Genomic DNA, 10,653 nt, shown 5'->3' with positions numbered 1-10,653 from the left:
GAAAACAGGACAAAGAGGGACAAGAAATCATGTGTAAAACTTGAAGCAAGAAGGGTCAGAATTGATATAAGGAAGAGTTTCTGAGCTATGAAGAACTGATAAACTGTGGAGCAGGTTGCACCATGTTCTGTGTGCTCCATCCTCAGCGGTTTCCAATACCCAGCTCAACAAAGCTTGAGCAACATCTGACCTTGTAGGTGACCTTCCCTTTAGCAGAAGGTTGCACTTGAGATTCCCTGAGGTCCCTTTGAATCACAATTGTCCTGTAATCCTGTGGGTAGTCACTATTCTGGCTTTTGTTTTCCTCTCTGGAAAGTTACATTCCCTTCTTTTTTGTTTCCATTTACTGAATTCTGTTTTGATGTGGGTTTGTGTTTCTGATTTGGGGTTTTTTCTGTAGTTCCTTCTTATATATTATGAAGGAAGAATTATGCAAGCAGCAGTGCAAGTTACTTAATCATGAATTTTTTCCACTGCTGACCTATGCATTTTGCAACAGAATGTGAAATTTCACATGGCATTGAAATGAAAGCAGAACCAAACTTCTCTGTAACTTCATGGAAAAAAGAGCTCAGTGGTTCATTTTTAAATCTTTCACATACCATAAAGGTTGGAAGGTTAATTCTATTTGGGCTTTGAATTTAAAAAATTTAGGAATTAATTTAAAGAATAATGAAAACTGAAGCTAAGCAACAAAATTGAGTCAAAATAAACCTCTGTGTCAGGGAGTAGTGAGAGCTGGCAGCTCCACAAGGGGCAGTGAGCCAGGAGCTGAGGGGGACAGCCAGGCAGACTGGGCAGCATTGTCACCAACAAGCCACAGTCCCATGGCATCCAGCAAGGCAGAAAAGCAGGTGTGGCCAACTCTGATCACCAGACAAATCTCTGTTGACAAGGCAGGTCACAGGTCAAGCTGGGAAGCCAAGTCAGGAAGGCAAGGTTGGGATCAGCAAGGTACAAGGCTGGACATGGCAGCGCCATGTCAGCATTGGCCTGTGCACAGGCAGTTAATTCCTAATGTAGTAGGAGAAGAGACCACAGATCTGTTGGTAAAGTGACCCTGAGCCTCTGCAAAAAGTTTCATTTCCACAGAATTTCACCCTGAGATTTTATATTCTTTAATATTTCACCAATGCTCATGAAAGCCATAGCATGGACCAGCTTACATGGGTATCTGTGGATGTTTTTCACAGCATCATTTCCTGTGGTACCCGCTGGAGATTCAATTCAAGATAAAGGGAAACCATGACTGTGGCTGGCCCATAGGCTGGGCTTCAGGAAAAAGCTCAGATAAGTCCAGGGTCCTATCCCTTTATGATAATAAAATGTAGGCTTCTAATTTCTTAGATTGCTCAAAAATGCTTGTGGGTCAGACAGCAGTTCCTGGTGGTCCCCAAGCCCTGTGAGATGGCAGCTTGCCCCTGCCCAGGGGCACCAACTCCTCTGCCCCTGCAGGGTCCCCAGGGGGGCTGAGCCAAGGCAGCATCTGATAACTGATGCTCTAGCAGTGATAAGGGGAAAGAGCAAAACACATTGTGCATGTGTTTTTCATGAAGTTTTTTTCTTTCCTTGCTGCACCACGATGGCTGTGTTACACACAAATTGCTAGCCTGAGCTGACACAGGGAAATTTTGTCTGTTCAGCTATAAATTAAAAGTAACTAAGCTATTTCACCTAAATCCTTTAATACCTTAGAAAGAGATAAAGTATGTTCTGGACTGGGCCTTCACAAAAGATAAACACAAACCAAAGCAATAATAAATAAAATAAAATAAAATAAAATAAAATAAAATAAAATAAAATAAAATAAAATAAACCCAAGAAAAATGAGACAGAAAACATTGAGGAGAAGACTGCATCAGATGATATGTAAAAAGCCTGATCCAGGTGAATTATGAAGATCCTGCACAAGTGAGAGTCAGATTCTCATCTCTGCCAACCTAGAGGTATTGTCTTCAGTGTATCACCTACAGCCTGTATCCAGGCTCTGTACAGCAGAGTGTGTCCTATAGCATCTCTCACTGAGTATCAGAGCACACACATCATATCACTAATGTGTCATGGAAGTGCTAAAATAGAGGGAGGTGCAAAAAAAGTGGGAAAATAGGTCAATTCCTTTTTTGTTTTCTTTTCAAAATTAACTTTGAATATTTTGGTGATGGGAGCACAGACTCACAGCTTATTTAAATGGAGTGTGACAGAAATTGAAAAACTAAAAGATGATGTCTCAAGAGCAAAGGTAGCTGGTACTTTGGATTTTGTATTTTGAGAAAGGTTATTGCTATAGCAACTGCTAAAGGTTCAATACAGAGATAGAAGATTCTTTTCTTTACTTTTGTTTAATTTTCCTGGTAGTGCAAAATCTGTTGCTGGATGAAAAACAGAGCTGAGGACAGAGTGGGTGAAAGCACTGTACTAGTGCCCAATCACATATAACCTTTGTGGGGTGCTGGTGGATGAGAGGCTGGACATGACCCTGCAATGTGCACTCACAGCCCAGAAAACCAATCCTATCCTGCATCCAAAGCAGTGTGGGCAGCAGGACAAGGGAGGGGATTCTGCCCCTCTGCTCTGCTCTGCTGAGACCCCACCTGCAGGGCTGCATCCAGCTCTGAAGTCCCCAGCACAGCAAGGACGTGAACTTGTTGGAGTGAGTCCAGAGGAGGGTCTGAAAAATGCTTAGAAGAATGGAGCAGCTTTCCTATGAAGAAAGGCTGAGAGATTTGGGTTTGTTCAGCCTGGTGAAGAGAAGGCTTCAGGATGACCTAATTGTGGCTTTCCAGTACCTGAAGGGGGCCTATGAGAAAAATGGAGAGGGACTTTCTACAAGGGCATGTAGAGATAGGACAAGGGGGAAAAGCTTCAAACAGAGAGAAAGTAGGTTTAGATTAGATACTGGGAAGAAACTCTTTACTGTGAGGGTGGTGAAGCACTAGAATACATTGCCCAAAGAAGATGGGTGGAGGCCCCATCCCTGGAGGTGTTCAAGGCCAGGTTGAATAGGGCTTGGAGCAACCTGGTGTGGTGGAAACCTTCCCTGCCCATGGCAGGGGATTTGGAACCAAGTGATCCTTCAGGTGCTTACCTGTGGTGGGATAGAATATAAGAAAATAAAGATAGTGTAGAAAGTAATCTTACCCCTAAGGAGTTGCAGCTGGGCCAATTATCAAAGATTAGGAACAGGCCTGACTTTAACAGGCCACAGCTGTAAGCAATGAGAAGAAGAGTGCTATAAAAGAGTTGGGTAGGCTGTTAGGAAGGGAGCTGGAGTCAGTTGGTCACTTTGTGAAGAAGAAAGAGTCAGTGCTCTAAGGAGATGCCCACAAGAAAACATCAAGAAGGTATGCGACTTTTACGGTAAGGAGACAGCAGTATGGACCCCCTGTAATAAGATGGCAACATTTCCAGCCCTGGTCACTCTATAACTCTGTGATGATTCTTCAGATCATTTAGATATGGCACGTTGCCTTTCAAATGACTTACTGAAGTTCACTTGTTTAACATAAACAATGACTTGCACAAGCTTTTCACAAGAGATGGTCCTAATATCCATAAATTTGCTATATTTCATACCTGCTGCAGCTTTATTTTGATTTCTTGTAGAATCTTGGTCTTATCTGCCATTTCCCCCTGCTTAAAAAAAAATCTTCCTTCCTTTTAACAAGGGAACAAAGTAATGGCTGTTTTTCTGACCCCACATGAAGAACTACACCAGGAACAATCTTATTTCAAATCCCTAGCATTTTAGCACAGAGATTTTTTGCATCTCAATCCTACTCATATCTCAGGCATATATTGAACGTCTGGAGAAATTGTTACCGCAGTTTCCTTCATCTGGTAGCTGTTGCCTTACCAGATGGCCCAACAAATACTAAATCCAGAAAGCTACAGTCTAAAGGAGAGATCCATACACTGTGTTGTTTCACATACTTAATTATATGTGTGAGGAAAGTGCTGTTGATCCTGTAAATCAGGAATTCCTTAGGCTCACATCCTTAAATTGAACTAGTGAGGCTGAGGTGAGTATCCTAATTTGAGGTACCTGGTCAGAACAGGTGGTCTGGCTTATGGCAGTTCATCTTAGATATCATTTCACCACAGGAGACCCAAGGACTTAAACAAAAAGGTAGTCCTCAGTGGGCAAAAGGAATTCTTAACTCTGCCAAATACCTACCAAACAATTCCTGAGATTCATTGTGTGCTCAGAAAGAGACCATAAACACCTAGCTTCACTCTCTTTGCTTATCCTCATGCAGTGCAACCCGACAAATAATTCTCGGTAAACTAAAGTTTCTGTTCCTTCTCAGAATGAGTTGCAGCAATAAAAAGCAGAAAAGGTCAAGCTGTTGAGGACTGCTGTATTCATGGTAACCCCATGCAAACTTGTGAGCCCTCCTTCCTGGCATGCAAAGAACAAGCACATGTCACTGTCTGGCAGCTCAGTGTATGTGAACCTAATATAGGTTCTGTGGAGCACAACTAACCTAGGAAGAATCCTGAGACATTATACAGGGAAACAATGCTGCAGTCACATTTGTTACAGAGTTTGTGCCAGAAATGTGTGAAATACAGGATATAATTTCTTGGACATCTGCTCTGATGTGATCAGTGCCAGTCTTCCTTCCCTGTCTGACGGCTTTTAGCTCCCAATGCAGGGTCTAAACCCTGTTCATGCATGACTCAGACCTCATAACATAACAGAAAGATAAAGATACTACAATGTATTGTGGAGGGTGCTGTGTATTGCCTGTGATTCCACATATAACTTTGCATTGAATTTTCCAGCTGTGAAAATTCCCCATGCTCTAAAAAGACCATTTAATGATGAAGTCTAGTGTTCAAACTTAGAGGATGATTTACTTCTGTGGAAAGCAGGAAATAAATTTAGGCAGTAGCATTTAGCAGTTTAAAATTAGACATGTTTAGAGAGAAAAAAAATCCTGGAGGTTTTTTTGATCCCTAGTACACTGCTAGTATATTCCAAATTTGATTTTATATAAGCCTGACATGCAGTTTCAAAAAGATCTAGAAATATTCATTGGCAGTAAGCACCATAACTGCATCCCTACCAAGGCAAGTCAAAGAAAATAACTTAATCTGAGGGAAAAAACTTCTGATTCTTCCTGTCTCACTGTTGTTTATACTCACATTTTCTTCAGAATTCTTTCATGTGGTTCCCTGAAATTCACAGCTCTTGTATTTGGAGATTCATGTGTATTTTCCTTACTTCCCCTTGTGTTTTATATTCATAAATGTACAGTCTTTACATGTTAATTTTAAAAGACTAAATGTAGGGAAGGAAAAATTAAATCAAAAATATATTCTATTTAACTGTAATTTATTTTAAATAACATCTTAAGAGTGATTTGCTATGCATTTTTTTAAACCTTAACAGTCAGTTTATTTCTTCAATGTAACAGGAAAAAACATGGTGTGTCGAGGTGGAAATAATAGAAAAGTCTCTTGATCACTCAGATCAAGCTAAAGGAACCCACAAAATGGATTTAGCTGGAAGCCTTTCAAAAACTTGCCAACGTGGTACATAGGGGTTTATCTTTTCTTGCACATTCACTTTAGTTCATTACAGGCATACTAAAAACCACTTCTTAATAATTCTTTGTGTTTTGGCCAGTTAGGCAGTCTGTTTATTTTTAGCAATTTATTCAGAGAAACAAGGAAGAAGAACTCGGAGACCTTTTGCAGCACTACCTATGCAGGAGGAAAAGACACCCAACACAGACATTAAACCTGGCATTAGACACCCAACACAGACATTAAACCTGGCATTAGACACCCAACACAGACATTAAACCTGGCTCTTCACTCAAGATTCCTGTAAATACATTCTGAAGACAATAAAGTCAGCATCTTAATGATTGCAGGAACACCTGCGCTTGGATAGATATTATTTTATGGAAAATGCCTGTGTTCCTGTCACTTCAGCAAATACAGTTTTTCTTAAATTCTTGGTTTTTCTTCTTGCAAAATATTATTTATCATTATCACTCAAACTTAAATGCAGTGGGGTATTAGGATTACCTCAGTTGTATTTACAAAAGCCTTGTGTAAATTGAGTGAGCTGAGAGACTGTCCTCACTAGGTGGCGATTTTGGTCTGTTTAGGCAGGCTTCATGGAAAAGCATGAAAACGTCCCTAGTTTAAGGCTGTGTTTCTTAAACAGAAGAAAACTTTGAGAACGGAGCTGGCCACTGCTGCCCGAGTTCCCGGGAGGCTGCAGGGAGCCCCCATGGTCCTTTCAACCTCTGCCCTGAGCTGCAGCAAGTTGTCAGGCTGTCAGTCATCAGACCCAGGAGCGAAATGGAGCAGCCCAACAGGGAGCCTTGAGAGCTGTCTGCAGTAGTACACCATGAGCTCTCATTTTTCTGGTTCAGTCATCTGTATCTAAACGTTATATTTAACAAAGAAAAATGTTCAGTGCTATGCTGTGCAAGTCCATCCGATATGAAGCCTTAGGTTTCTCTTCTTCCACCTCCATTTCACTAGTCCTTATGTGTGACCATGGTCACAAGGGTTTTCAGGATGAAGAAGAGACGAGAATGTTGACTCCATGATCAGAAGGCTTGATTTATTATTTTATGATATATGTTACATTAGACTATACTAAAAAGAAATAGAAAGGAAAAGGTTTCTTCAGAAGCTAGCTAAGCTAAGAATAGAAAAGAATGAATAACAAAGATCTGTGTCTCAGACAGAGCAAGAGCCAGCTCTGCCATGAGTGGTCAAGAAATCCAAACACCCACAGGAACCAATCACAGGTCTACCTGTTACATTCCACAGCAGCAGATAAACATTTGGGATACTTTTGGTTGCTGAAACTGCAGCTTCTCACAAGGAAAAATCCTAAGAAAGGATTTTTCATGAAAGATGTCTGCGACACTTATGTTCATTTGCTTTTTTTATTTTTCCAGAGTTCATTCTTCTATATTGCTCCACCCTGGTCCATGGTGTGTCTTGAAGAATATTTATTGAAAATCTCTGCTCAATTCCTCACATCTTTATTACCAATAGAAGCAACCCTGAGCCATGGCACAGCACATGGAACTGTCATGTTGTTGGGGAAGGAAAAAAGAAGCTCACTAGGTATCAGTATTTTGGCTAGGTCAGGAAGGACATATTTACCACAATGGCAGCTGCAAGCAGGATTCAGGAGAATTTCCTCAGAGCTTAAATGAACTCTATGAAGTTTCATATGAATGTGATGGCAAAATAAATAGATGTCATACAACCCAGGTTCCTTGTTACTGCAATCTTCTGTACTTTTCCCCACTTTTTCCCCCCTTTTATTTGGGCTATTTTTGTCCCTGTTAGTTACTTTTCCAAAGAGCTCTTTAATATGCAACTGAAGTAACTTAGAAAGTGCACTTTTAAAATTAAAAGTTGTTTGCTAGAATAAACATAATTTACCTTACCTTAGAATACTATGAGCATAAGCATAAATTCATACTGAATTTCAAGAGATTACTACAGAAAGCTAAATTAGCTTGGTCAGAAAAGACAAGATCTTGCTGAGCTCTTACATCATATTAATAATTATATGTGAATAAACACAGAACAACTGTAGAGTGCTATATTGGGCAGGAATAACAACTACTTATTTAAACAACATGATTTTTCCTCTTGCAATGAAAAGCATGGAAAAAAAAAGACATATTCTCCATATTCTCAGATATGAGTGGTAATGAGAAAAGTATTAAATGTCTTTATTTGCTTTGAAAGGTTTTGTAGATATATAAGCATTGCAACGAGGTGCTCAAATAACTATATGAGCTATACACATTTAAATGGTCTCCTAGCTTTTGATCATGGAGCTTCATACAAGACACACAAAAAACCTTCCCATTCTCTCCTTTTGCAACCTTGGAATAGTTATGATGTGCAGAGCTGAATGGAGGGAGGATTCCTGCTCTCACCTCAATCAGTATTGACAATGCCAACAATGCTCATCAACAACAAAAGCAGAACTAATCAATAATGTGTCAGGAGGACCAGTGGTAAGTTCAGATGCTGGGAATATAAATCTTTGTCAAGAAAACACGACTTAAGCTTCAGGGTCTGTTACTTCCAGTGTTGAAATGTTGGAAACAGGCTTAGTTTTTTATCTCAGAATATGTTTTGGTAATGTTCTCAGTCGCTCCCACCATAATAGTAATATTACTATTAATATTTTTAAAAATAATTATAGTAGTAATAATTATTATTATTATTTCCCACTTACACAATCTTTTTTTCAAGAATAAATGGTTGTGTAATTTACCATAAGAATAACACATCCCAATAATTCTCACTCTATGCCATTCAAGACAGAACAAGAAAATATGTGCCCAATATTCTTATCAACAAGGAAGGTATCTGAAACATTTGGTTCTGTGGAAGCATGTTCATATGAAACAGATACCAAAGGAACAGAGAGCCCTGATGCTGTGCTGAGTGTCTGCTAGGCTAGAGTCCCTTTGCCCACGCTCTTCCTCTCCCGCCACGCTGCCATCCTGGGATGGTGCTTTGCTCTTTTCTTGTGTTAGGCATCACTTCTCTTTGAAGGTGCAGTGCATTTTGTCAGCAGGGGAGCAGCATGTGTGCAGGTATACACATGCACTCACAGGCATGTAAGGCTGCTGGAAAATGGCTTTGCAGAGAATCACTGTAGCCAAGAAAATTTCCATAATTCCCACTGAGTTATGGGAAGCTGTGACCCTGTATTGCATAGCCACACCTACCTAACAAGTATTATGTCATCTTAAACATACATCACTAGCACAGTCCCTATTTCCTAATGAATTTAAAAGCAGAGATATAATAGCTGTTATTTTCCAAATAAAGGGTTTTTTCTATATTGACTAGTAGCAAACTGCTACTACCAATAGGATTTGCCTTACCAGTGACTGTGCCAGACTGAAAAAAGGCTATTGCTGAGCAGTTCAGCCACCACACCTGGATATAAATCTCCCACAGCAAAGATATAAGATCAGGGTCTGAATACAGTGCAGCTCAGAGTCTGAATACGAGTGCAGCAAGAAGTCCAATTATATACGTGTTATATATGTCATGCACATATCAAGTGTTATAAAAAACCAATGCCAAGCAGACAATACAGAGCTCTAAAAATAACTTCTTTGTCCTGAGATAATTGTATTTCTTCCTCACTGTCAGCTATTTGTGGAAAAGTATTACATTTCATATGAGGTGCTAAACCACAAAGATTTCAATAAAGAGGACATTAAAGAAGTCATCATCTCTGCCCAGAAGGGAAGAACCCCATTGTCCCCAACGTGGCTGTCATTTTTCTATCTATTGCAATTGAGAAGTCACATAAAATATGCAGCTATTAAAAATTGTATGTACATGCTGATTTTTAACTACTGTGTGCACTAATTCAATAAATTAACTCAGCTAAAAAAGTGTTTCCTTGGGTATGGCAACAGTGAAGGGAAGCACTTGTGGCAAGGTATATTACTTATTTCTCTTTCTCATCATCTTGTCTCACCTTGTTAATGTTTTTTTCATGCAGCGACTTTCTTTCCAAAATCAATATGAGTGTACAAAAAGCATAAACTAGCTCCTCTCAGATTGTGAAAAAAGATTCCTGGGGAGTTTGGAGAGCTCTGGGCTATGCTCTATTTCATCAAATGAGTAGCACATGTCATATTAGTAATGGCAAGTTCAAATTTTAAATAGAAAGTAGTATTTAATCGGTGTGATTCATTTTTCCATAACAGCGTCATTGCTAAACATTTCATTTGGTTAGGCTGCTTTTATGGAGCATCACAAGTATTAACATATTGTTTGAAAACACTATATTGCAAGTGAAAGTATGATCTCTAACATTACCAAGAACTGCCTTCTTCAATCAAATTGTATCATTCCTGTACTTATCACCATTTCAGGAGATGATGTGGTGCAGTACCTTCTGCTGGCAATGTGCTTGTCACCTCGCTGTCACTGACTACAAACTGTGGGCATCTGGGGAGTCCTGTCAGTCAATCCTGAGCACACTCAGACACTGCAGCAGTCATACCTGAACACATTATGTGGTTTCTCACCCTGGCATTCTGTTCTGAAAGTGAAATACTGCCCTTGGCTATTGCAGTGCAGCTGCTGAGCCCGTGCTCGCGCTGGGATGAGCAGCACTGTGAGCACTCCTGCCTCCTCAGCAGAGTTATTTTGGTATCTGCTGGGGATTGCTACAAGTGCACATTGCAGGCTGTTCCTGCTGGCAAGAAATTAGCCCCAGTGCTCCATCCCAGAGTAAACCAGTGCGTGAGACGTGAACCACACCCAGATCCATCTGCTCGGATCCATCTCTTCCCATCTGCCACCGTGCTCTATGCTTTCCATAGGACATCGCCTCAGAATTGTGAATCATCCTCTCCAGGCTCTCAATACCCTGCTCTAACAGATGGGCACGACATACATTCCATAATATCCATTCTGGATATAGCTGCCTTTGTTACATTAATGAGAGGGGAGCCAACTAGCTGGCATTACTACATTACTGACCTTTCAGTAAAAAAGGCTGAAGTCCAAGTCTGCCTTAGTAACCCCAGAGAAGGCACACCTGGGAAATAATGCATTTCTTCTTGGTTTGACTGGAAATCAATACATGAGGTAGAGTCCAAATCTGTGTTAGTACCACTA

The sequence above is a fragment of the Agelaius tricolor genome, unplaced genomic scaffold, assembly GCF_023055355.1.
Source record: "Agelaius tricolor isolate 1412-34295 unplaced genomic scaffold, bAgeTri1.0.p SCAF_5, whole genome shotgun sequence".
NCBI classification, from domain to species: domain Eukaryota; kingdom Metazoa; phylum Chordata; class Aves; order Passeriformes; family Icteridae; genus Agelaius; species Agelaius tricolor.
Note: the sequence above shows the minus strand (reverse complement) of the source record.